Below are 25,655 nucleotides of genomic sequence, written 5' to 3' on the forward strand. Positions count from 1 at the left end.
GGGGAAAAAAAGATTATCTCCAAAGACATTGCACTTTGACATAGACAACAGAGGCATGTGGAATGATATCTTTAATGTGCTAAAAGGAAATAATGATTAACCTGGATTTTTATAGCTAAAAAAATATACTTCAAGAATGAGAGTGAAACAATTTTTTCCAAGTAATCATAATCATGATCATAAATAACATTTGAATATATATCAAGTAAAAAAAATATATGAATATGTGATATATATATCACATCCCTTTACAGTGATCCTGTGGGGTAACTACTTTAATTAGGGTGTTTTTTAAATGAGGACCCAGAGCAAAAAGCGCTCACTAATTTGTCCAAGGCCACATGATTAGTATAAGTCAGGATGGGATTTGAAGGCACTCTAGCTCCGGAGACTCTCTACTTAACCACTGTGACAACTGCCTCCACCAAAACAAAACTACCTGGAAAGATTGTCATTGGCAATGAGAATTCTAAGAAGCTTATTGCAGATAGAAATAATTTGATTCAAATGAATTTAAGATGGAATTAAAAGCAAATAGTGTTAAATATGCCGATTTGTCCAAATGATTAAATAAATCGATTAGCTTAGAATGTCACAACATGAACACATATGATGGGAAAGGTAAATAGCGACAGATATTCTAAGATCTTTGCATTGTGTATTACATTAGGGGGTTAGAAAATATAAGAAATATCTTTAGCATCTACTCAATTAGGAAAATAGCTGAATTTTGTTTATTTCATGGTAAAAGGAAAGTTTAAGTACATTACAGGATGTCATCTCAGATCCCCATTATATCCCCACAGACATTCCTAATGACTACTTCTTTGTATTACGCCATATCCTTATGAGGTGAACATTTCACTTGGTGAGAAAGAGAAGGATTCTCTAGCACATCTAGTTCCTTCTCTGCCCAACTGTCTCTTTTCATCACCACCCCCTGACTCCTGAATCCATGCTGGATAGCCTCTACCACTCTGTGGACAGTCATCAGGAGGTTTACAATGGCCCTTTGGTCACCAAATCAAATGGAGACTTCTCAGCTCTCATCCGGCTTACGTTATCAGCAGTATTTGATGGACCAGCTTCTCCTTTCTCACCCATTTTCTTTCTCTGGGTTCTGGGAGGCCACACTCTCATCTAAGTCCTCAGGCTTTGCAGTCTTGTTTGCTATTCCTCCTTTTCTGAGAGTCTGATGAATCTAGTCTTATTCAGGACTTGTCTTAGGCCTATTTCTTTTGTAATTTTACACACCCTCTTTATATAATCTCATCTTTTAAAAATGGCTTGAGGGGCACCTGAGTGGCTTAGTTGGTTAAGCGACTTGATTTCGGCACAAGTCATGATCTCATGGTCCTGAAATGGAGCCCTGTGTCGGGCTCCACTCTCAGCTTGGAGTCTGCTTGAGATTCTCTCTCCCCCCCTCTCCCTCTGCCCCTCCCCCACCTCTAAATAAATAAATAAAATCTTTTAAAAAAATGCCTAGAAATAATTATGTCTGAAATAGATACCACCAGAATAGTAACATGACAGTCATAAGGTAGGTTATTCTTATTTAAATTTCCTGGTTTTTGGTTTCACCACAGTTTCCATGTCAAGAGCTACACCTTCCAGACTCATGTAATGAGGTACTGTGAATCAGTTCTCATCCCTAATGCATGCGGGCGCTCGTCAGAAAATTACACATTTTGCGTTAAGATGTACAATTGAACCACTCGACTTGTGATGCTTTGTTCCAAAAACACTAGAAAATGAATACAATGATTTGCTGCATAGCAGAGTGGCAAAAATGTGTTGGTTCATTAAACTCCAAGCTTTTATTTCAGGTTTTCTGGAATTCAAATGATTATAAATAATGTTCTACTGGATATTTGTCCCTTAATATTTAGGGACAGGCATGTCAAAGTCAGCATCTTCACAAAGAACTTGCTCTATTTGCTACTGAACCTGGTCTTTCTCCTGCATTCTCCCTGTCACTCAGTTGTCTGTGCCAAGAACCCAGACCTTAGCTTGTGTCTTTTCTCTCCAGTCATCACTCCCTTTCCCACTCAATCAATTGCTGATCCAGTTCATTTTTCCTCTATGTAACTGTTCATTCATTTGCTTATTTCTGCCTTGAGCGCCATTTCTGTAACACAGGCCTCCATGCTCTTTGCCAGATTTACAGTGACAGTCTCTGAACTATGTTTCTGCTCCTCCACCCCTGCCCTTTCCTGTCTCCATCACTGTCAGGGAACTTTCTAAAGCCCAAAGCCAAGCATGTTGTGCTTCTGCTCACAAGTTTCCCTAGATTCTCATTTGCCTTTAGGATTAAGGCCAAACTCTTTAAAATGTCTTGCAAAGTTCTCCATGATCTCTGGGATCCTCTCCCTTCTCATCTTTTGCATTTATCACAATACTTGCACTCAGTCCTCTTGTTTATGTGGGCTTCAGATCTGCTAACACCATGCTCCCTCTTGGCTCTGAATGCAATCACGGTTTGCCTTGGCCAGAAACATCTTTCCATTACTCTCCCCTCTTCTCTGCTCACCCAATATCTACTCATGTTTTAGGTTCTGTGTTAGTCAGAATTTTCCAGAGAAATGACAGATTCTGTTTTTGTTTTGTTTTTTAAATAAAGAAAGTTATTATAAGGAATTGGCTCATGTGATTATGGAGTCTAAAAGGTCCCAAGATCTGCAGTCAGCAAGTTGGAGACCAGGAGACCAGACAGTATAACGTAGCTCTCGTCCAAGTCCAAAGGTCTGAGAACAAGAAAAGCCAGTGGTATGTCTGAATGCCAGCAGGCTCAAGACCCAAGAAAAGCCACTATTTCAGTTTAAACCCAAAGGCAGGAAAAAAACAATGTCCTGGCTGAAGGCAGTCAGGCAAGAAGAGTCTTCTGTTACTCAAGGCAAGGTCAGGCTTTTCACTTATTCAGGCTTTCAGTGGATTGGATGGAGCCCACCCACATTGGGGAAGGCAATCTGCTTTACTCAGTCTATGGATTCAAATGGTAATCTCACCCAGAAACACCTTCAAAGATGCATCCAGACTAGTGTTTGATCAAGTATCTGGGCACCCCACAGACCAGTCAAATTGACACATCAAATGAACCATCATAGGTCCCGTATTATAAATTATTTCTTCCATGAAGGCTTTTTGATCTCCTGAAACCAACTTAGGTATCTCTTTGCATGTTTCTAAGGCACCCTTTTAATCCCCTCTATTCAATCACTTGCATTGCCCTTTTTTTTCACTAGATTGTGAGTATAGTGAGTGTGCTCATCATTCGTGTATCCTGGAAATTCACCACAGTGTCTGGCACATAGAGTCACTAATAAATGCTTGTTGAATATATGGATGAACTAATGAGTGTTTTATAATGTATATCATTAAACTGAGCTATTGAAATAGAGAGGACTGCCTTCTGTCATTAGTGATTATATTAATAGGTGATGTTATTTGTCTTCTTGCCTATGTGAAGTTGAAAAATAAAAACACTTATCATTCAAGCTATAATAGTTTAAGGACAGCATTGACCTTCAATTTTTGCTTAATTGACAATGTTCCTGATATCAATTAAGTAGTAGAGGAATAATAATAGGCTAAATTTATAAATGAACAATACATTGTCAATAAGATCAATTATAATTCAAAATACTACTTAGATTCTCTTCTTAAAAAAATGGCAATGAAGCAGTCAGCTAGGATTGCACTAATGAAGAAAATAGAATTGTTAAATAGGCAATTTAAAATAGCTATAAAATTCAGAGCACATGCAATTGGATTAATTTTCTATGGCTGCCATAACAAATTACCATAGAGTGGGTGGCTTAGAATCACATAAAATTATTCTCTCATCTCTCATCATGAGATCAGGTGTCTGAAATTGAGGTGTTGGTAAGGCTGGTTCTTTCGGGTATTTCTCAGGGAGAAAATACCCCATGCCTCTCTCCTATCTTCTGGTGGTAACAATCAATGCTTGGTGTCCCTTGGTTTGTAGATAACCACTCCTACATCTGCCTTCATCCTCACATCTCCTTTTCCATGTCCCTTTGCTCCTCACCTCTTCTTATAAGGACACTAGTCTTTAGATTTATGGCCTGCTCTAAATCCAGAATGATTTCATTTCAAAATCCATAACTAATTGCATCTGCAAAAACTCTTTTTCCACATAAGGTCACAACCCAATGATCCAGGTGGGCATGAATTTCGGGGGGACAATTTTCAACCCACTATAGCAATAATTTTTGCTTTTTTGTAGTGTTGAATTTCTTATGTATAGAATTTCTTATGTATAAAATATAAGTAACATTAGAAAAATTACATATTTTCAAATAAAGTTGAAATAGTGTAAATTCCTCAGTGAATACAATAGTAAATACCCTTTTTTTCTAAAATAACCAAATGTTTGTGGAATATTATCATTTCTGTTATTTATGAACATTTTCATAACATGAGAAAAATATTGACTGCAAAGTCTGCATTTAGACATATGCAATTGAATAAAAATGATCAATTATCAATTATAGAAATAGTTTTACATTTAAGCTGAGTACAAATCCTTTAATTATAATATTATCAGAATCAGCACTGACATAAAAATTAATGAACATTTATATTTACTAATAACAACCTTTCCTATTGAACTGGGGATATAGAGATACATGAACTTCACCTCCACTTCCAAAGGAATAAATAGCCAATCAGCAATTTTTAAAACAGTACCAGGGAGTGTCTAAAGTAACACATTTCCTAATACATGTGTATCCGTGCAGGTCTGGGTACAGTAGTGAACATAGATACTGCTGCTCACCATAAGTGGAAGATCCAGAAATGTTAAGGAAGTAATTCCTTCTGGAAATTACAGAGCTGAGAGACTTCATTTATTTCTGTCTTTGAGTAAGCCCCACTGCTTCTGTTATGAATCTCACATCTTACATGTGTGCATTTGCAAAAATCATTCACTATGTTTTCTTATTTATGCTCATTGGAATGAAGTGTTGGAAAATATCTCCAATATTTTCAACATAGTCTTCTTCACATTTCAAGCCTTTATATCACTTGAGAAAACTGACTTTTAGCTCTAATAGCAATAATAACAAATTGGGGAAGACAAAAAAAAAAAAAGAAGGGAACAATTTCTTTTGATTTATATATGCCATAGCTAAGCCTAATAAAATATTATAAAATGTGGCACTAATCCTATAAATATTACTTGATATTCTGCAAGGTATTTAAATTAATTAAAATAATTCAAATTTAATGCACAAATTAAGTATTTAAAATTTTCTTATTTCACTCCTAATCAAAGTTGATTCTCATAAGTAGACCGAAAGCAGTTTGGTATGGAAAGCAACAAATAGTAAAATCAAATACACATTTGGATGTCAACTTGACCCTACAACATGTCCAATGTATCTTTATCTTCTTGAACAACCTGTATAGACCCAAATCAGGGGTCCCATAAGAAAAAAAAAAATGGCCCTTCAGTGGACTCTGTTTAATCACTTTCTAAACCGATAACAAAAACAACTTCAATATTTTTCTTTGACACATAATATTTTGACCTTAATAAATTTAAAAACATTGAAATCATACAAAGTATGTTCTCCAACTACAGTGGAATACAATTAGAAATCAATAAGAGGAAGAAATTTGACAAATTCACATGTATATGGAAATTAAACAATACACTCCTAAGTAACAAATGGGTCAAAGAAGGAAAAAGAAAAATACTAGAAAGTACCCTGAGATGTATGAAATATATAATGCAATATGTATTTGCACCAAAGAAGAGACATTTCTCCAGATGCGCCCAGTAATTTTGAGGCCAAAGCAACTACAAGATTGTTGTGGATTACTAAGATAATAGGGAGGGTGATCAGTATCAATGGAGACACATAAGAAAGGAGAAAATACTCCCCAAGGGAAAATAAGTCATAGAGCAAAATAAAAAGGAGTTTAAAAGAATGTTTTTATATTAACAATGAGATTAAGAGAGCAAGCAAATAATGCATGTTATTTGAAGGACATGCAGATGATTCAAAAACAAGTGGGAAAAGTAAGGAAAGAGAAATCTTAATAAGAAAATGGTAATTCTGATATGAAAAAAATTTAATGGCACATCTAGAAGACTGGGTACAACAAATATGTATTATTGAATAGTATATTGAACAAATAATAATTTCCAGATTACAACACAAAATAAAACTATAAAAGCAAAGTTCAACTGTAAACAATAGAACCAGAAGATTCAACATTTGTCCAGTAGGTATTCCGGGAGTCTATAGAAGAATCATGTCCAAGAGGTATTCATAAAAAAAGAAAAGAGAGATATAGTTTTTTAGATTGAAAACTCCCACTAAATGTTTTGCAAAATAAACAAAAATAAATCCTTACATATACACATAACAGTAGAACTCTAAGCTGCCGGGAACAATAATGGAAAAATCTAAGAAAATATTGGAAGGAACAGGGTGATGAATTACAAAGAATCAAGAATCAGTTGGTATCTGATTTCTCATTGGCAATAAAAGATTTATGAATAGTGAAGCAAAGCATTCAAACGGCCGCCAGAAAATAAACCTTCAAGGTCAACTCTGATGCTTATCAAAGAGGGGGAAGGTGACATTAAGATACTGATGAAAAGCAAAGACTTGGGGAATTTACCATTACACACTCTGGCTTGGAAAATTATTTTCTTAGTTTGCAAAAAAGAAAATTGATCTAGATGCAAAAATGTCAAAGGAACAGAAATCAACAGTATCAGTAAACCATATTGGTTGACCTAAATACATTTTAAGTCACGTCAAGAATTTCAGCTGGAACAGTGCCATTCTTCTTGGAGGCATTTGCAAATGTGTGAGAGCTTTGCTGGTTGTCCGAATGATAATATTTAATATCGGTGATGCATGGGACACTTGAACAACAAAGTAGTGCCCTATCCCAAATGGATGTAATGATCCCATTGAGAAATACTGCCGTAAGTAAGAATAATTACGATTTACACAGCTACAACAGCTTACCTTTTAAGTATTAATTGAAAGTAAAATTTCAAAAAGCAATAATATGAGAGCTGGGAGGGTATAGAATTATAGGACATTTCTGCCTGTGTGTAGTAAACCAGGAATATAGAAGACCATATATTCATATGTTTCGCAGAACTGAAAATCTGAATTTTATATCCTAAGCTGATGTGGAGGGATCCAGGGAGGGAAGTAGAAAATGGAATCAAAAAGAAAACAAGGCCAAAGATATTGCTAAAACATAGGATGCTTGTTTCTCTGTGTTCAGGAGAAATGGAGAAGCAGATATATAAAGATTTTGAGAGTAAGTAAACAAGTTTCAGTGATGGTGGATTCTGGGTGCTGATAACATAATATTTGTTATTTTCTTTTTTTATTCCTTTATATCTTAATGTGTGTAGAAGTAAGATGTACAGGGAGACTTAAATAATATTAAAAACTAACGTGGAAACAAATAATGATACCAAAATAATACATTTAAAACCTCCAAGATTGGTTACACATGGAAATGAACAAAAGTATTTGATAATATTTAACAATCAAGAGATAGGATGTACGTCATGAAAATTATAAAATTTTCTTTAGGGACACGAACTCACAACTGCATGAATGGAGATAAACTCTACATTTCTGAGTTAACGCTTGGGAGCTGTCCATCCTTCCCCAGTACAATGAAAGTTAAAAGCAGTTTCGTTCAGAATCCCAAAGGGATTTCAAGGAAGACTTAGACAACATGATTTTAAAGTTCCTATCTGTTTAATCTTTATTTGGATATTGTGTTAGACGCAGGCTGCTTCACAAATTACCACAAACTTTGTGGCCTGTAGCAACAGAAACATATTCTCTCACGGTTCTGGAAGCCAAAAGTCCAAAATCAAGGTGTCGGCAGGGCTCTGCTCCCTCTAAATATCCACTGGAGAATCCTTCCTTGCCTCCTCCAGCTTCTAGTGGCCCCAGGCAATTCCCAGCACAAGATGGCATCACTCCAGTCTCTGCTTGGTTTCCAGATGGTCCTCTCTGTGCATGTCTTCTCCTGTTATTAGGACACTTGACACTGAATTTAGAGTCCACCCAGAAAATAGAGGATGATCTCATCTTGTAATCTTTAAACACATCTGCAAAGACACCCTTGTCCACAGAAGGTCATGTTCGCAGATTGTGAGGTGTGGACATTTATTTTGGGGGGCCTCCATTCCACCTAGTACAGGTATGGTGTCCCCCATCTCATAATAACCACACCTTGTCTGCTTATTTAGGCGTGGCTGATCAGGACTTCTAACACTAGAAGGTATATATAACCCAGGACAGACCGGTCCCATGATTCCACCCTTCTGGTCACAGTGGTTGGTTTATGTGGCTTAAACCAACCTAAACTTAAAGCTGCATTTCTATGTCATAAATGCAAAAGGAGCTAATGCCTGAAAGCGTTTAAAAAATAGCTTTAGAAGTCAGTCAATTACTTTCAGTGTGCAGGCCTAGTTCCAAAACTAATTGCTGGTTAAAATAAATAGCTCTGTTTTGTCAATATTTTTTCTGATATTTTTGCAAGTTTTAGCATAGACATGCTCCATTTTTACTAATAATATGCTAAATATCCTTAGCTGGACTTTTATCTAGAAATGACTGTCATCATGGTTGTAAATTTGCAAATTGGTCTCTGCTTTAGGCAATAGTCTTCAGTATTTAATTTTTAAATAAATGCATTTATTTATTTAAGTGCAGAAACAGTCAGGAAAGTAAGAGTTTGAACACGGGAAAAATTAAACTAAATCAATATCGCTACAGTAAAACGATCTGTACAGTATATGATTCACTGAAAACCATGGCATTTAACTTCACATTAGAATTCATATAAATACAATTAAAGATAGAGCACAGCAAATAGATTATGTAATAAGCAATAACACAAAATAAGTCCATTTGCCTTTAAGGTTTTTAGGTGACTTATAGACTGAGTCACATTGAATTCATTGGAGAAAAAAAAATCCCATCTAGGTAAATGACAAATGAGTCTGTCTGAATATTTAGTAGAATTAAAATATATCTGAAGCCTAAGGAAATGTCACTGAGTGAAATAACAGTAACTGCCCATGGAATACAGCCCGTCTGACTCTGAAATGGATTTTTAGTAAGCTTTGTCTCATCATTTCAAGAGGAGTTAGTAAGCAATGTACAAAACGGGGAAGCTGGACAGCATACACACTTACATCACTGCTCCTTCACGTCGCCCATCAAGGAAAGTTAACTGTCACTGCAGTGGGAGCGTGGATTAATGTGTAACTTACTGTAGCCTGACATTCCCATCCATCTTCAACTGTCCTGGAAGCATGAGGCATGCTGAATGGAAGATCACTTAGAAATAATGCAACTCACTCATGCCACAAAGAACTTCTTATCCACATAGCATTTGACCAACACGGCGGGGCTCTTTTGGATTCTTCCAGACGGGGGAAAAATTCAATAAGCCAGAGGGTGACAGAGTGGGAGGCATGAAAATTACAGACCATATTTGATTTTGTAAGCTTTGCCTGGTGTTTCCATTTGGATATTAAGTAATGTTTACTGGAATCGTGTTGACTTTCGCCACCTCACCCTTTGGTGTGGTTACAAAAAATAATTTGTAAGAATAAAACCTAGAATTGAAGAGGAATTCATTTTTAAAAAAATATTTTTCCTTCTTGATTCCTTTATTTTCCTTACTGGTGAGTCTAGGTAGCATGGAATGATAGGCTGTAACTGTTCATATTTCAAGCTCAGTTTTTCATCTTTTTTAAAAGATACTCAAGTTTTTGTTGTGTTTTGTTTTTAGATAGCGTGGAGCGAGTTGCTGCATCAGGATCTTGGGGCCGACACCGCACTGGTGATGGAAACAGAGTTCTAGGCTCACATTCCACCGCCGAGCTCTCGAGCTGTGTATGGGACTTGGGCTCCTGATCTACCTCGCAGGTTTCAGAATCCAAAGGGGCCATGGCATTTCCAGGACTAGGGGGAAGTCAGTACACAAACGCGCTCAACACTGGTTTTGCTGGATTGGGTCATTCCCAGGAAGATTCTTGGGGCAATCAATTTATTCCACAAGAATTCATTTCATTAAGATTATGTTGATTACATGTCCGAGGCATAGCGGGCACAACAACAAAAACGAAAAACAGAACATAACGGTCCTGTTTTGGAGAAGCCCGGGACTGCTGGGGGCGCCCCGGCCAGAGCCTTCCAGGGGATCCTCTTCAACATATTTACTTTCTAGATGAGACAACAGAATTCGAGAGATACCAAAGTCCATGCCCAGCATCTTAGGATAAAGGCACAAACACTAGAGACTAGGTTCCTAAATCTCATCAATTCTCTTCAACGTACTTTGTAGATAACAGAGTAATAACCAGAGTGGGGTGGGGGAGGAGGAGGGAAGCACGGAGAAGCTTAAATTACGCATCCATGCCCAGCGGAAGAACTCTTGGAGCTGAGAGCGATGTATCAAGGGCAGACATGACGTGAATTATCCAAGAGAAGATGGAAAATAATTCATAGCATGAGATATTCATAGACTTTCATACAGGAATGGAGACAAAAGCGATCTATTTAGGAAATAGTAAAGGGATGGGTATGACTACAGCAAGGTTTTAACCTATGGGCGAGAGATGGGTTGATAATGGAGAGGAAGCAAGCTAAGCTGTACTTGAAAAGCCTTGGAAGTTAACAGGACAAGTCTTAATACAATTTAATCAATTGAAATAAAAATAAATAACATTAAGAGCTCTTAAGCTCATAAAATTGACTCCACTTTTGGGAAACCAATTACAGGAAAGTTTCTGGGCTAACTTTATTGAATGTAAGTTATGGACAAATGAATGATGACTTTTTAGTAATTATGCTGCCCATCACACGTTGGGTGTGTTTGCTTTGTATTTTAAAACTCAATGGTAACTTTTAAGTCAAACATTTTCTGGTGCTTATGCATATCCTATCAATTTACCATGGGCTGGTTTGCAGGTTGGCATGTTTCTGTCTGTCACATAGCACTCACATAAATAAAATATCATTTAGAAGAAAACATATAAAATGTTTTGATGTTCAAAAATGTTCTGGACAATTCATATACAAAAATGATATTTATTCCTGTTGACAATTCTTGACGGATTCAATATGGTCATAGCGTGGCAGGCAAAATAGAAAACTATTATTTGCAGCTTTTGGAGTCACATTGAACAAGGAAAGCTTAGAAAGTAAAAATAAATGATAGTGTCAGAATACATGTAGGTACTTATTAATTGCATGTTAAAAATAAAGAGTAAGAGGTTTAGGGTTCGAATGTCCTAAATTCAGGAAATGTGTGAATTTTTAAAACAAAGAATGTGTATAATTGGAGAAGAAATTCTCTTATATTTAAGTTTCTAGACATGCTAAGTCATAGCATAATTCACGTTTCTTAGGCTACATATTATAATAGTTCAATTGAAGAACTTGTTCAGAAGTTATTGCTAAATATTCCATTTTGTCTGCTTTATTCCTTCATATTATCCAATAGTAGGTGATGTCTCTAAAAGGCAGAAGTAGGGCTAAAATTATTCTGCACAAATATAATCTTACAATATAAATCTATGGGGTTCCTACTCATGGCAATTCGGGTAAAACAGAGAAATTTTTATTTTTTTCTTTACTTCATATTTTGTTGAAATACCGAAATTAATCTATTTATTTATTTATTTATTTGAGCGGGGAGGTTACGGGGGAGAGAGAATCTTTCAAGCAGACTCCCCTCTGAGCATGGAGTGGGTCACAGGGCTTGACCTCAAGACCCATGACATCATGACCTGAGCTGAAACCAAGAGGTGGACCCTCAACTGACTGAGTCATCCAGGCGCCCTAGTCTTGCCTCTTTTAAATGTAATTGCAGTAAATAGCTAAAGCCGGCCAAATGTTTTCTTCCACCATATTTTGCTTTAAGAAGATAATTTTCGAAACACAGCTTGTATATTGCCTAACCTAATACAAAACCAATGATGGACACAACTTACACAGGGATACTGGATGGCTACAGAAAGGCAGATCTATACTGGAAATTGCCAAAAAGGAAATGAACAAAGAGCAGTGATTCCCTTCCATGGTTTACACATGGTATTGCCTAGAGAAAGAGAGTAGACAAAGGCAATTTGAAAGTCAGTTTAATCTGCTTCAACCTACAATTGTATATCTGTCTTTTTAATTGTTTTTAGTAAGTGAGGTCATAAGAATATATTTCTTTGGAACACAGGTGTAATTTTTTTTGTATTTATTAGAGACTCAGATGTGAAAGAGTATGGGGCAAGCAAGATATAGCATTTGAAATAAAAAATCTTGACGTGATCCTTGCTGCCGTCCTTTGTAAGTTATATTACCTTCGGCCACAGAGGAACACAATATTTGGCGCTAAAAAGCAAAGTCAACATATACATTTGGTACTTTCATTGTGGGGAAGTTCTTTATTGGTTGTTAATTTAGCTGTTATCTGTAAACAAGGGAGCGTGGTGGATCAGTGATTTTTATGTGAAACAATAAATATCTCCCCTCAGAATGTTATCTTTTCCTTCTCCACATAAATTTCCTTCTGCTCTAGAACTCTGACCTGATTGATTTCCCGTATAGAATACTTCACCACCTTCTCCCTTCCCCAGTCTCTAAGGCTATGTATTTCTGAGAAATGAAAGCCTCGTGGATTCTTTTACAAAAAAATTCAATCCCGACATGTGTAACCTCTTCTGGAAACATATTCACACTAACATTTCTTCACAGAGCCTGTGACTGACACAGAGACCTAGAAAGGGTGCTGCTTCCAATGCTGGTGTGCGTGTGTTCTGTTGTGACGTAACTCTTACATGACCTTTGAAAGACTGTAAATTTTATGATTTTTCTCTAGATATAGTTACCCAGATATTTGTAGAACTTTATTTGGTATCACATGTGAAATATATAAGGTATTTTCTAAGATTTATTTATTTATTGAAAAAGAGAGCGAATGAGAGAGGGACAGAGGGAGAGGGAGAGACTTTCAAGCAGACTTCCCACTGAGTGTGGAGCCTGACACATGGCTTGATCTCACCACGCTGAGCTCATGACCTCAGCCAAAACCAAGAGTCAAACAATCCACTGACTAAGCCACCCAGGCACCCCTCTAATGTATTTTTTGCTTCCATATCTCACGACAGCCACTTGTCTTGCTTACAGACCTCCCAAAAAGGTAATGTGAGGAAATGGGAAGTGCTTTTAATATATGCATTTGTATTTTATACACACACGTTATAAATATACATGTATATATATACACAGAACAGAGAAAGAGAGACAGAAAGAGACAGAGAGAAAGAGAATTTGCTAGATCATATCTCTAAACAAAGCCTAAAGCAAAAGTGAATTTTCTCAGATAACTGAAAAGAAAAGGACCTTCGTCAGGAGGCTGGTCATTATTCCTGGTGCAGCCTTCCAAACGAGAAACTTCTGAGACCATGGATATTAAGGCAGCAAGGACATTGGAGCTTCGACCCCGATGTACTTGACAAGCATGATGACAGAGGCAGTTTATTTTTTCCCAGCGAACTGGAAAAACAGACCCTTTGGATTCAAATTGTCGGTTGAGCCATCTCCTAGCTGTCTAATGTGCTATGTGATAAAGTCTGAGGCTTTATCATAATTATTAAGAGGTGCGCTGTGAATGTGGCTCTGGGATGAGCCAGTGGAATGACTTACCTATTAAGACAGATGCTGCTGACAAACGTGCTGCCCAGTTCAATCCAAGGTTTCCGTTAGGTACATATATCTCCTGAAGAAATCGACGGCTATATGTGGGCAATGAGCGATAAAAGCCCCAAGTGGGAGGCCTCAATGGTGTTCTTAGAGAGCCACAACATTTCACGTGGCATTTAAGTCTTCATTAGATCCACCATTTTTTATGCAACCCAATGTTATATTAACAGAATCAGCAGTTTGCTAAACAGAGACACTGTACCCCGCACAGGATTCATGCATCCGAACTTACTTATCAATGTCTTTGAAAATGGAATTGAGAGAGCATTTGTGTGCAGATAATATTTGGACTGGGCGAATTTCTTACACAATCATTAGGATCTAGCATGTCCATGTAATGTACCTAATACTAAAGCATGCAATTGTTTTGCAACATGGTGAAATCTTTTGCTACTCTATTTTTGCTCTATCATGAAATTTCAATTTTGAAATTTAATTTTTAATGAGACATTATTTCCAGGCTTTATTCTGTAGTTCTTCAATTGACTTAGCTTGCGAGGACCTTGATTTCCACGACCCGCTGATACTTTTCAATATTTTATCAAAAAATGAATTGTGACAGAAGAACAGAGATATAATTATATTCATGCTGACAGAGTAATAGTGCCTGTTATTTTCAGTGACGAGGAATGAAGAGTCCCTCCTGTTGACTGTAGCTACAATTATTGCTGAGAAGGCCTATTCTACTATAGAAGCACGAATATAAAACAAACATTCGAGCTCCCATTGGGACACTCAAAAATCCTACATTCTACCATTGTCATCTCATGCAGTGTTTCCTGGCTGGGCACGAAAGTAGCTTAATCCCAACACAGCATACATCCAACTTAGGGGCCCAAAGTCATGGTGACATGGATCTATAAAGAAGTGCTTTCCCAATGGCGGAATCAGTACATTACATAACAATGAACTTTGAATAGCATCGTGGAGGAAAGAAACCATTGTCAACTTTGCTAATCTTTGTTGTCAGCATTCATATTTTTCTATTTTTTTTTTAAAGATTTTATTTATTTATTTGACAGAGATAGAGACAGCCAGCGAGAGAGGGAACACAAGCAGGGGGAGTGGGAGAGGAAGAAGCAGGCTCATAGCGGAGGAGCCTGATGTGGGGCTCGATCCCACAACGCCGGGATCACGCCCTGAGCCGAAGGCAGACGCTTAACCGCTGTGCCACCCAGGCGCCCCAGCATTCATATTTTTCTAGAGATCAAGGTAGAAACCCAAATTCCACTCCTTCCCTAGGAATTTAGAGCCAGCATTTTATAAAAGCTTCTGTATGTGTGAATGGTCAATTTTTACTATTCTTTCTCTAGATATACCTTTGAAATTTCCATTTGTATTAAATGGGTTGAGAAAATATCTCTTCCTTAAGAGGCACACATTTTTATTTACAAAGTAAATTATGTAACTAAATAAATACCTACTTTTTCAGATATTTGAAAATCTAACAATAATAAAAATTTAAGTCAACCCAAGTTACTGTTTCTAAAAATTAAATCTTTTGTAGTTTACAAACTATTTTCAGCTCTACCAGTCTCTCAGGACAATTGGCTTTCTGCCCTAAGTAACTATATTGGTTGTTTATTTTTATAATTAAGATAATTGAGAATATAAAATTTGCCCAATTTCTAATTTAAATTATGAAAATGTATTAAGTAAGTATTATTTTCCCTTGCTAAACAAATATGAAGCCAACACTCTCAGTTCTTCAGAGAAATGTAGATTTAATTTCCTGTATTTTTTCTTTCTAATAAACAAAAAAATTCCATAATATTAAATATTAAGAGCTTCATAGTTCAATATTTCTCTATCATCCACTGTTCCAGAAGTGATTTCATATGAATTCCATAATCTTTTAACATTAATATCAATAATTTTGTTGTTTGTGCTTTGAAGTAAAATTACTTCCTTATTTTTCTTTTCTGAGTGTTTCAAGTATGTTGTGAAATTTTCCATCTCTGGATGATTTCACTAAGTTCTTAAGAAAATGCTACAGGAGTGGCTGATCTCATCAAATATGGCTGTTTCAATATTGTTCCCACCTAAATAAATGTTCGCTGTAACATATGTCAGATTTCAGAGCTTATGAGTTCACTGTTTCAAATTATACCACTGTTATCACAAAACATACTAATTAAATATGTTTTTATTAGATCTTCAAATTCAAATTGACTCAGGATATTTGTAACGAATGGCAGAGTTGTTAGTGTAGTAATTAAGAAATATATCATTTTATCTATGTCAGTATCTACTGTGGAGCAAATTCATTATGCATAAGTTTTTAGTAAAGTAAATAAATATGGAAAGCAGGAATATGGCTGACATAGTGAGATGCACATGTAGAATTAGAGTAGTATTTCCTATATAGAATTTTTAAAAAGATTTCTAAATGTGAAGTCAAAGAGATAGATGTTAAGACTCTCAAACCACAAGGAGGCACACTACAGAACCTGAGTTATATGATAGGGTTTTCAGTATACATGGGCCATCTCTCGCACAGCGGTCATGTTAGGAAGAGTAGAGTTGACATCTGAGCAAAGGTGCACAAAGAGATGGAATAGAAGGAATGTGCCTTGGGCTGAGGATGCATACTTGGTCTGTGGGAGAGAGGAGGGGCCAGCCTGGCCAAAGCTGGGCCTTTCTAATTAGCTACTGAAATGCTATGGCTTTTATCTGCATCTTGGGAAAGTATATGTCAGGCCTGAATAAACCATCTGTGATGTTTCTAAAGAGCATTGGACGTAAAGATGACAGAGCTTGCAGCCTAGAGGTGGTATCACAATGACTTCATCTTTCCATACTTTTCCATCTTTCAGTAAAAGTCTTAATTATTAGTTCTTATTTTCTATTGATTTTAACTATCTTTGGCGTGTCTTACAGTTTATTTACTAATCATATTTGTTATTTATTATGAATTATGTCAAGGACCTTGCTAACTCATTATACTTGCTTAACTTCCTATGAGCTTCACCCATATCTCAAAAACTTATAACTTATGTATTCTTTAGACTATTCTGTTTGTTCCCTTATCTTTTATGGCAAAACAGACTATTTTCAAATAAATCAGCAAAATTTTGTCATTGTTTATTAAATATATCTTTCAGAGTTAAAGAATGGATATCTATCTACCTACTTATCTAAATTATTGAGTTTCTGTGTTAATTGGGGAAATTTAAAAACTACTTGTTGAAAAGCAACAAGAGAAGAGTAGGACTGCAGGTTGTTAACAGTTGGCAGAGAGAATGAAATAAACCCTCACATGTCATTTACTTTTTCTTCTTTTTTTTTTTTAAGATTTTATTTATTTATTCGACAGAGATAGAGACAGCCAGTGAGAGAGGGAACACAAGCAGGGGGAGTGGGAGAGGAAGAAGCAGGCTCATAGCAGAGGAGCCTGATGTGGGGCTCGATCCCATAATGCCGGGATCATGCCCTGAGCCAAAGGCAGACGCTTAACCGCTGTGCCACCCAGGCGCCCCTACTTTTTCTTCTAGCTCAATATCTGGCACTTAATATGCACTGAATAAATACTGGTTGAACAAATAAATAAGATTGAATTTGTGAAGCAAAAGAAGATTACCTTGGAAGGGTTTTTCTTAGTTTTTTTAAAAAAGATTTTATTTATTTATTTATTTATTTATTTATTTATTTATTTATTTATTTACATATTTATTTATTTGAGAGAGAGAGAATGAGCATGGTTGGGGCAGAGTCAGAGGGAGAAGCAGACTCCCTGATGAGCAGGGAGCCTGATGCGGGGCTTGATCCCAGGACCCTGAGATCATGACCTGAGCTGAAGAGATGCTTGACCGACTGAGCCACCCAGGTGTCCGGGTTTTCCTAATTTATCTAAGTAAGTTTATTTCATGGCTGGGGAATACTATCCCAGTTCTTACAGAAAAGTTACAGATGTCATTATTGAGCTTTAGTTCTCCTTTCTTTGAGGATCCTGGATAATGTGTTACAATATTCACAACAGGAAGATAAAATCACAAATACCATAGCTGAGGGTCTTGTTAATAATTTAACCAAAAAATCTAGAATGGATTAAAATAATTGTTTTTGAGGTCCTAGAAACAAAGAGTAATATTCTTGAGGCAGCACTGTGTAATGGAAGTCAATTTATGCCCCTTTCAGAGCATGTCCTGACTTCTAGAATGGTAGTCAGGAGGTAAGCAGGAGCAGTAGGCATAATCCGGTCAGCTTTCAATACGTTATTTGACTTAAGGTTCTCTGATATTCTTGTGGGCAAGAATTTTACTAAGGACTAAGTTATACATTTTACTAAGGACTAAGTTATAATCCATATTGAATATAGAATTCTATAGTGAACTAGATTACAGTACACTTTGGTTGATTTGCAATATAGAATGGGCATTCACAAAAAATGTTGAGAAGAAGCAATCTTTGGGGATATCAAAATCCAACAATTTTATTACATTAGTTGAATAGCACAGAGGATATGTATCACATTTACAGATGACATCGGCTCAGTGAGTTGGGGAAAAGTGCCCAGGCCAAATGACAACACCGTGTTCACCGCCTGTCATTCTGTTAGAGGAAGGACTTTAAATGTGTGAATGATTTGGGGGAATAACACCAGAAAGGTTAGAGCATGTGTTCTTCCAATTGCTAAAGTGAACAAGAGGGAAAAGCAGATATTGTGACACTGTCTTTAACACTGGTCTTGGTTTTTATCCCCTCTGCCAATTTCTGTGTTTTCATTTGTCCATTTAAACTTTTTACATTTGTAGTGATTATAGGGATCAATAACTACTATTTCTGTAACTGTTTTGAATTCATTGCATTTGGTCATTGTCCCCTCTTCCTTCCTTTCCCATTTTCATTGATTATTTTATCTGATTTTATTCAATCTCTTATTTTAGCATATAATTTGTGTGTCTTTGAAAGCATATTTGGTGGTGTCCCTAAAATTTACAACATATATATTACACATATATATGTTACCTATGTATATATATGTATATAATTATATGTAAATATATATTTTAATCTAAGTCCACTTTGAAATAACATTACACTGCTTCATGTATAGTACATGTATGTTATAATAGCATATTCCCATTCTTCCCTCTGACATTACTCCTTTCATTTACCCATCAATTATACACATCAAAATATGTTGTCACTATTTTTGTTTTACATAGGAATTATCTTGTAAATCAATTAAAATATACAAAATAAGGGATTTTATTTTGTCTTCATTTATTCCTTCTCTTATGTTCTTCTCTATGCAGATCCAAAATTCTGACCCATAACATTTTCTCCTACCTGAAGAAACTTCAACATTTATCAATTTTTGTTTGTTTGGGAAAGTCTATATATTCGGCTTTACTTCAGAAGGATACTTTCACTGGATATAGGATTCTAAATTGGTATTTTTTTTTCTTTTGACACTTTAAAAATTTTACTCTACTCCTTGCTTACTTGGTTTCTAAAAGGAAATCCACTGTAATTGCTATTGTTGTTTTTCCAAAAGGGAGTTTTTTCTCTCTTTCTCTCTCTCTAATTTCCTTTAACAGTCTGTCTTTGGTTTTCTGTAGGCTCACTATGATATATGTAAGTATAGAATTTTTTATATTTATATTGCTTGGTGTTTTCTGAACTTCCTGGATCTGAGATTTGGCGTGTGTCATTAATTTTGACAACTTCTCAGCCTTTATGACTTCAGTTATTTCTCCTACTTCACCCTCTCTTTCTTCCCTGTAGGTATTTGTTACACATATTTTACAAATTTATTTTAGCTTGGGAAGTTTTTATTGACTTATTTTCAAGCTTAGTGGCTCTTAACTCAGCCAAGCTGAGTCTTCTGATGATCTGGTTCAAGGCATTCTTTATTTCTGTTACACTGTTTTTTGGATTTGGTTTTTTGGCTTTTTTTTTTTTTTTTTTTTTTTTTTTTTGCTTCTTAGTTTCCATTTCTCTGCTTACATTACGCCTTTGGTCTTGCATACTGTCTGCTTTTATCATTCAAGCTCTTGGGATGCTTATTATTCTTATTTTAAATTCTCTGGCTGATACTTTCAACATCTGAGTCTTACCTGACTTTGATTTTGATGACTGCCTTGTGTTTTCCACACTGGTATGTGTGTATGTACACACGCATGGAGGTAGGTGTGTATATTTATTTAATTACTCGGTCATTTGGCATGTCTTGAAATTTTTTTGAAAGCCAGCCAATTATTTTGGGTAATAGATATTGAAGTAAACAGACAATTTGTGTGAGTATTTATGCTACTGCAGCTAGGAGTTGGGCTGTGTTCAATGCTTGGTGTAGCTTAGTACCAGAGGCTTCAAATTCCTCGTGTCCTGGGTTTGGTGACCCTCAATGTTTTCGTTCTTTTCCTAAGCACGGCTCTTCAGACAGAGAGTGTTTCTTGCTACTCTTTCAGCTGTGACTTTTGTTATTAATCTGGAGCCTTGCTGGTGTGGTGGTAGGATGTGAGCCAAGAAGCGTTCTATAGCCTTGTGACTAAGTCTCAGTCTTTTTTGTGGGCCTGTGACTTAGAACTCCAGTTTTTACATATGTTTCTTTTTCTCTTCCATTGGAGTAGCTTTCCCTCCTTATCCTTTCCCTCTTTGTAGCATTCTCAATTTATTTCTGTGAAGCCCTGCCTCCTCTTGACTATGGTTTTTATTTCTTAAAATCGCCCCTCTTACTTTTCACAGGAAGGTTGAAGGGGGGTGGAGTAGCAAGAAATTCTCTTTCTCTGGCTGAGATAAGATTTCAGATGTGGATTCTGGTGAAGTACTTTATCCTGGAGAATAGGTCTTTGTTATGGCAAAGTCTCTGGTCTTATTATGATGTCTCTTCCCTTTCTTTGGCAGAATCAGAAAAGGATCTTTCCCAGATTTTTACTATGAAAAACTGATGGAGTCCTTCAGGTAAAGAAAGTATAGCGCCCACTAAGACTGCAGGCCCAAGATTTTCTCTCTAAGGCTAGTTCACACCCAGCCTCCAGTAATTTGTCCAAATTACCATGTAACTGTTCCTAGTAGTTCTGGGACATATGTATTATCTAATGACATATACATCATCATTAATAATGGTAACACTTACTAATGATTATCATATAATTATCCATATATGGCCTATAGTTTATTGTCTATGGCTTCTGCTCCAGGTAAGCAGATCTGGTAAGAAGTACTGGTTACTTTGGAATGAAATCTTGAGAAATAAGTGACCTGTGAATTGTTCATTGCAGCCACAGTGCCTTGACTAAATTAAACACCCCTTAAGTTCTGGAATACCCATTATTCATCCTTATATCACCCAAAGCACTCCATACTGAGTCCCAGGCTTAATAAACTTTTAATATATATTTGATGGATTTGCTTACCGAAATCAGTCATTGAAGATAACAGGATTCCTGTTTAAAGGGGCCTGTAATGGTCAAACAAGCAACTTGAATAATATTACTATAATCTTCCTGTGATACCTTACTGCTATGGGTCTCTTTCACAACCATTAGATTGATTTGCTCCTGCAAACCTCAGTGTGAGGTGGGCAAGTACTATTCGTTTCAGTTAATCAATGAACTAGGTTGAAATTTTCACTTGCATTTTACTAAGGTAAAAATTGAATATTACTAAAATTTGTTAAGACGGAATTGTCCATTTTAACGCACTATTACTTAGGAGAACTTAAGATAAAGAGATCAAAATTATTTCCATTAAGCACAACCCTTGACACACGTACACAAACATTCACAATTATGTGTGATAAATCACGGGTGATTTATGTCATCTTAATTCATCTCTATCATTTTACTTCTATGATTAACTATTGCCTTATACATATTTGGAAATGAGAATACATCTAACAAAACAATATTGTCTACTCATAATTTAATGAGTACAGAGCCAATCTCTCATAGCCATATTTAAAGCATATTTTTATGAAAGAAGCTTACATGAATACTTACAGAAGATAAACTGAAACCTATAATAGACCCCTACTCTCTGTCTAGAGGCTTTCAACACTTTAAAGACCAGATTTAGAATGGATTAGCAGGTGTGATTACAGGAAATACCACATAATTCAGGGCATATTCATGTGAACTTAAAGGCATTTTACAGAAATTTTAAGATGCCTCCCTATTTTCTTTTACATTCTAATGGTCTTTTTAAGGTAATCTTCAAATATCTGCTACACTAAATGGCCAACAATTTTAAAAAGACCCAAAATAAAAACATTCTGGTTTTTTTTTTCCTATTCTGTGCAATTTATAAGTAGTATTTTTCTAAGCATTACTTCAACGTTTTTGACGTTTTGCAATTTAGTTTAGTCATGGGCATCATAAGGGCAGTCAGAAGTATCAAGAGCTCATTGGTGTTTGTTTGATCCAAGATCAGTATATAACTCCCTTCGAAATGGGAGAAATCTACAGATTTCTTGTACTCTGGGTATATATTTACATCTTAATCATGCTAATTATATTTTGATGTTTCTTCCTCAGTTTCTCTAGTTAAAATGGCAATAATAATAAATCTGTAATGAAGTCCAAATTCAGTTTATGCATTAAAAATGAATCCGAAATCTCATGGTATTTGCATTTTGAAAAACAAAATAAAAAGACAAAAGAACACAGCTACTCCCAAATTCTTCTTGTTATAAAATTTTGTTTTACACTGATGACCTCAAGCCGTATATTCCATAAACTGGTTTATGATGATTTAGATTTTATATTGAACTTGAAGTACACTCAATCATAAACTCAAGGGCAAAGGTGATACTAACAATTTACACCACCAGGGCATTCTAGTTCCACAAATGCTTTCTTTTTTTATGTGATGGAATGATGTGTCTAAGTTAACTAAATTTTATTTTGGTCAAACAAGTTTCCTTATGTTCCTTTTTAATGTAATGCTCATTGATAGATGGAGGTTACTCCACAGATTATTTTTCTTCCCCACTATTATGATTTTACAGGAACACATCATCCTCTGTGTGTCTAGGTCTGGGCATATACCCAACTATTCCATCCCAAGAACAGCTTTATCTTTAAAGTGAAAATTTAACTTTGATAAATATTAAGAAGGCTTTACAAGTGATATAAGAGGAGGGGCACACGTCATGAAATCAAAACAGGTTTCAGGGATACATATGCTGAGTTCACTTTGCTTTATTTGAGATGTTTTAAAATTTTTAAATAAAGGAAAGGATAACATTCCTATTTATTAATTCAATTTATTGATGACACTGTATTTTGGCTAACTTATATTAAGTCCTTCAACATGAAGGATTAAATGTAGATTAAAAAAATGGTGATGGTGATGATGGTGATGATGACGATGGTGAGGATGGTTATGACAGTGATGGAGATGGCAATGAGGATGATGATGAGTGTTTGTGTTTACATTATACACCGCCTATAAAATATGGAGCAGCAGGCCTTAGGAATTGACCGTGCTATTCTTTTGTGAATATTTTTTACTTTAAACTTCTTTAGCAGAGATTTGACATTGACTTTCAGATGAACAGCTGTCCTACCCAGGGTCTTGAGACAGGTTTAAGAGAAGAGAATACATTTCCTCTAAACATGACTTGATATTATTTCAGAACCCTTCAAAACAATTGTTTGGAATCCCAAACTTCTGTTGTATTATATTTAACTGTGAAAATGGAAAGAAAATAATATTTGCAAGATGACCTAAAAAGCCTTTCCCATGGTGGGACCCAAGCACACGCCCCACAAGTGTGTGTTTCTCCAGCTGCAGATGGTGGCATCACTCACACTTGATCAGCATCAGGTCTGTTCAACACACGTTTTCACATGGAGCACTGACACCAGCCTCAGAGAGGAAATAGAAAACCCAAATATTTTTACAGTAAAGATTATATTTTTTTGGAAATATAAGTTGTTTAATATGTTATTTCAATAAATGGAATTTTAAAATAATGATTCTTTATATACAGGGTAAAAATAGCATATATTATCTCCGAGGAGAAATTTGGAGTGTAATTTAGAAATAAAATTGAAGACTATGAATAATTCCAAAGTCAGAGCAAATTTATTCTGCATGTTTAACTATGTAAAAAATAGCTTACGAAATCACTGGAATATGCACATTCCTTACAGTTGCATGATGTCTAAGATTTCCACTTAACAATCTTGGGATGAAATTCTACTTACAAAATATTTAACAAAAATATTTATTTTTGTTTTTATTGCTAGATACTAATAAAGTAATACTAAACATACAAATGTGTAGATAGGTAGGCATAATACATTTACATATTTATTTGTAAATGTAGCTTATTTATAGTGTGCAATATTAAATATATGTATTTTATACATTATACTTGCATTTAATGTGAATATAAAAATATGTTTTATTATTGCTATTTCCTAGCATGGTCTTGGAACATGAAAGGAGTAAATATAATAAGTCCACAAGACTTAAAACATTTTAGTCAAATTATGGATTTTCATATTTGATCTCAGAGCTATAGTTATAAATGTACCAAGAGTAATTAGGAGTTAGAGAAATGGCAAAATATTGGATATGAAGAAGTATCCTGATTTCTAAAAAGGGAGACAACAATATTTTAAGAAATAATATTTATATAGCAGAAGCCATTAAACATAAATCAAGATAAACTAAAATCTTTTTTCATATAGTTTGAGAATAGAGCAATTATGTACCATGTTTGGCAAGAGATGCATAAAGAATTTTAGAATTTCCTTACAGACAAGAGCGACAAATGTGGACCTGACACTTATGTAGTAAGATAAAGTTACTGCTGGTTGAAAAACTAAATAAATAGGTCAGTCATTTGGATAGTGAAAAAAAAAAGAATGCACAATTTTAAATTAGAAAGTGATACAAATACAAAGGGGTTTTAGTTTATATTTTGTAATAAACATTTGAGAAAGAATTAAGCATATATTAATAAGATTTAATTTTAGGAAGGATAATGTAAATTTTTGCAGTTAAATTACCATGGTAGGTTGAAAAATGGCCCCTCTCTAAAAGATACCCAAGTCAAAGTCTCTGGAAGCTGGGTTCATAATACTTTACATGGAAAAGGGACTTTATAGCTATAATGAATTATTTTATTTTATTTTTTTTTAAAGATTTTATTTATTTATTCGACAGAGATAATTATTTTAAAATGGAGAGATTTACCTGCATTACTTGGGTGGGTCCAATGTAATCTCAAGAGGGAGGTGGGAAAGTCAGATTTACAGAGAGAAAGTTTTGAGAATAAAAGCAGAAATCATGCAAAACTGTGGAAACTGTGATTGATTGGATATGAATAAATACATTCTAGGATAACTCTGTTTTATGGCTTGGGTAACTGGTAAGCAGATCAGAATTGAATTTAGGAATGGTTTAGAAGAGGAGTAATATAATGAATTCATGTTCTGAAGGAAATATGATTAATCCAGTTTTTGACATAATAAATTGTGGATCTCCACTGGATATCCAAGTGAAAATGTTTGAGGAGCAGTTTTATACATGCATCTGAATGTCTGTGAGTCTAGCACAGAGTCATGACTGGGGGTTTGACATAATAAACACAAAAGAAGTTACAATTGCCTAAATGAAAATATGTTGGGAGAAGGAAAAGAGAAGGAAAAAGCAATGTAACCAAAGAATCCCAACATTCATCATGAGGAGATTAAAGTAAAACAGAGAGGTAGAAAATTTCAGAAAGGAAAAATGTCATGGTAATGAAAAGTTTTGAAAAACAAAAACATGGAACTTTACATCAAAAACCAGGGATGCACTGTATGGTGACTAACACCATATTATTATAAAAAAAATAAAGGAAATCAGAGATTTGTAGGAAAAAAAAGAAAAACAAAAACAAAAACAGAAGAAATGAAAGGTTTGGAG

Source organism: Ailuropoda melanoleuca, chromosome 7, assembly GCF_002007445.2.
Source record: "Ailuropoda melanoleuca isolate Jingjing chromosome 7, ASM200744v2, whole genome shotgun sequence".
Lineage (NCBI taxonomy): Eukaryota > Metazoa > Chordata > Mammalia > Carnivora > Ursidae > Ailuropoda > Ailuropoda melanoleuca.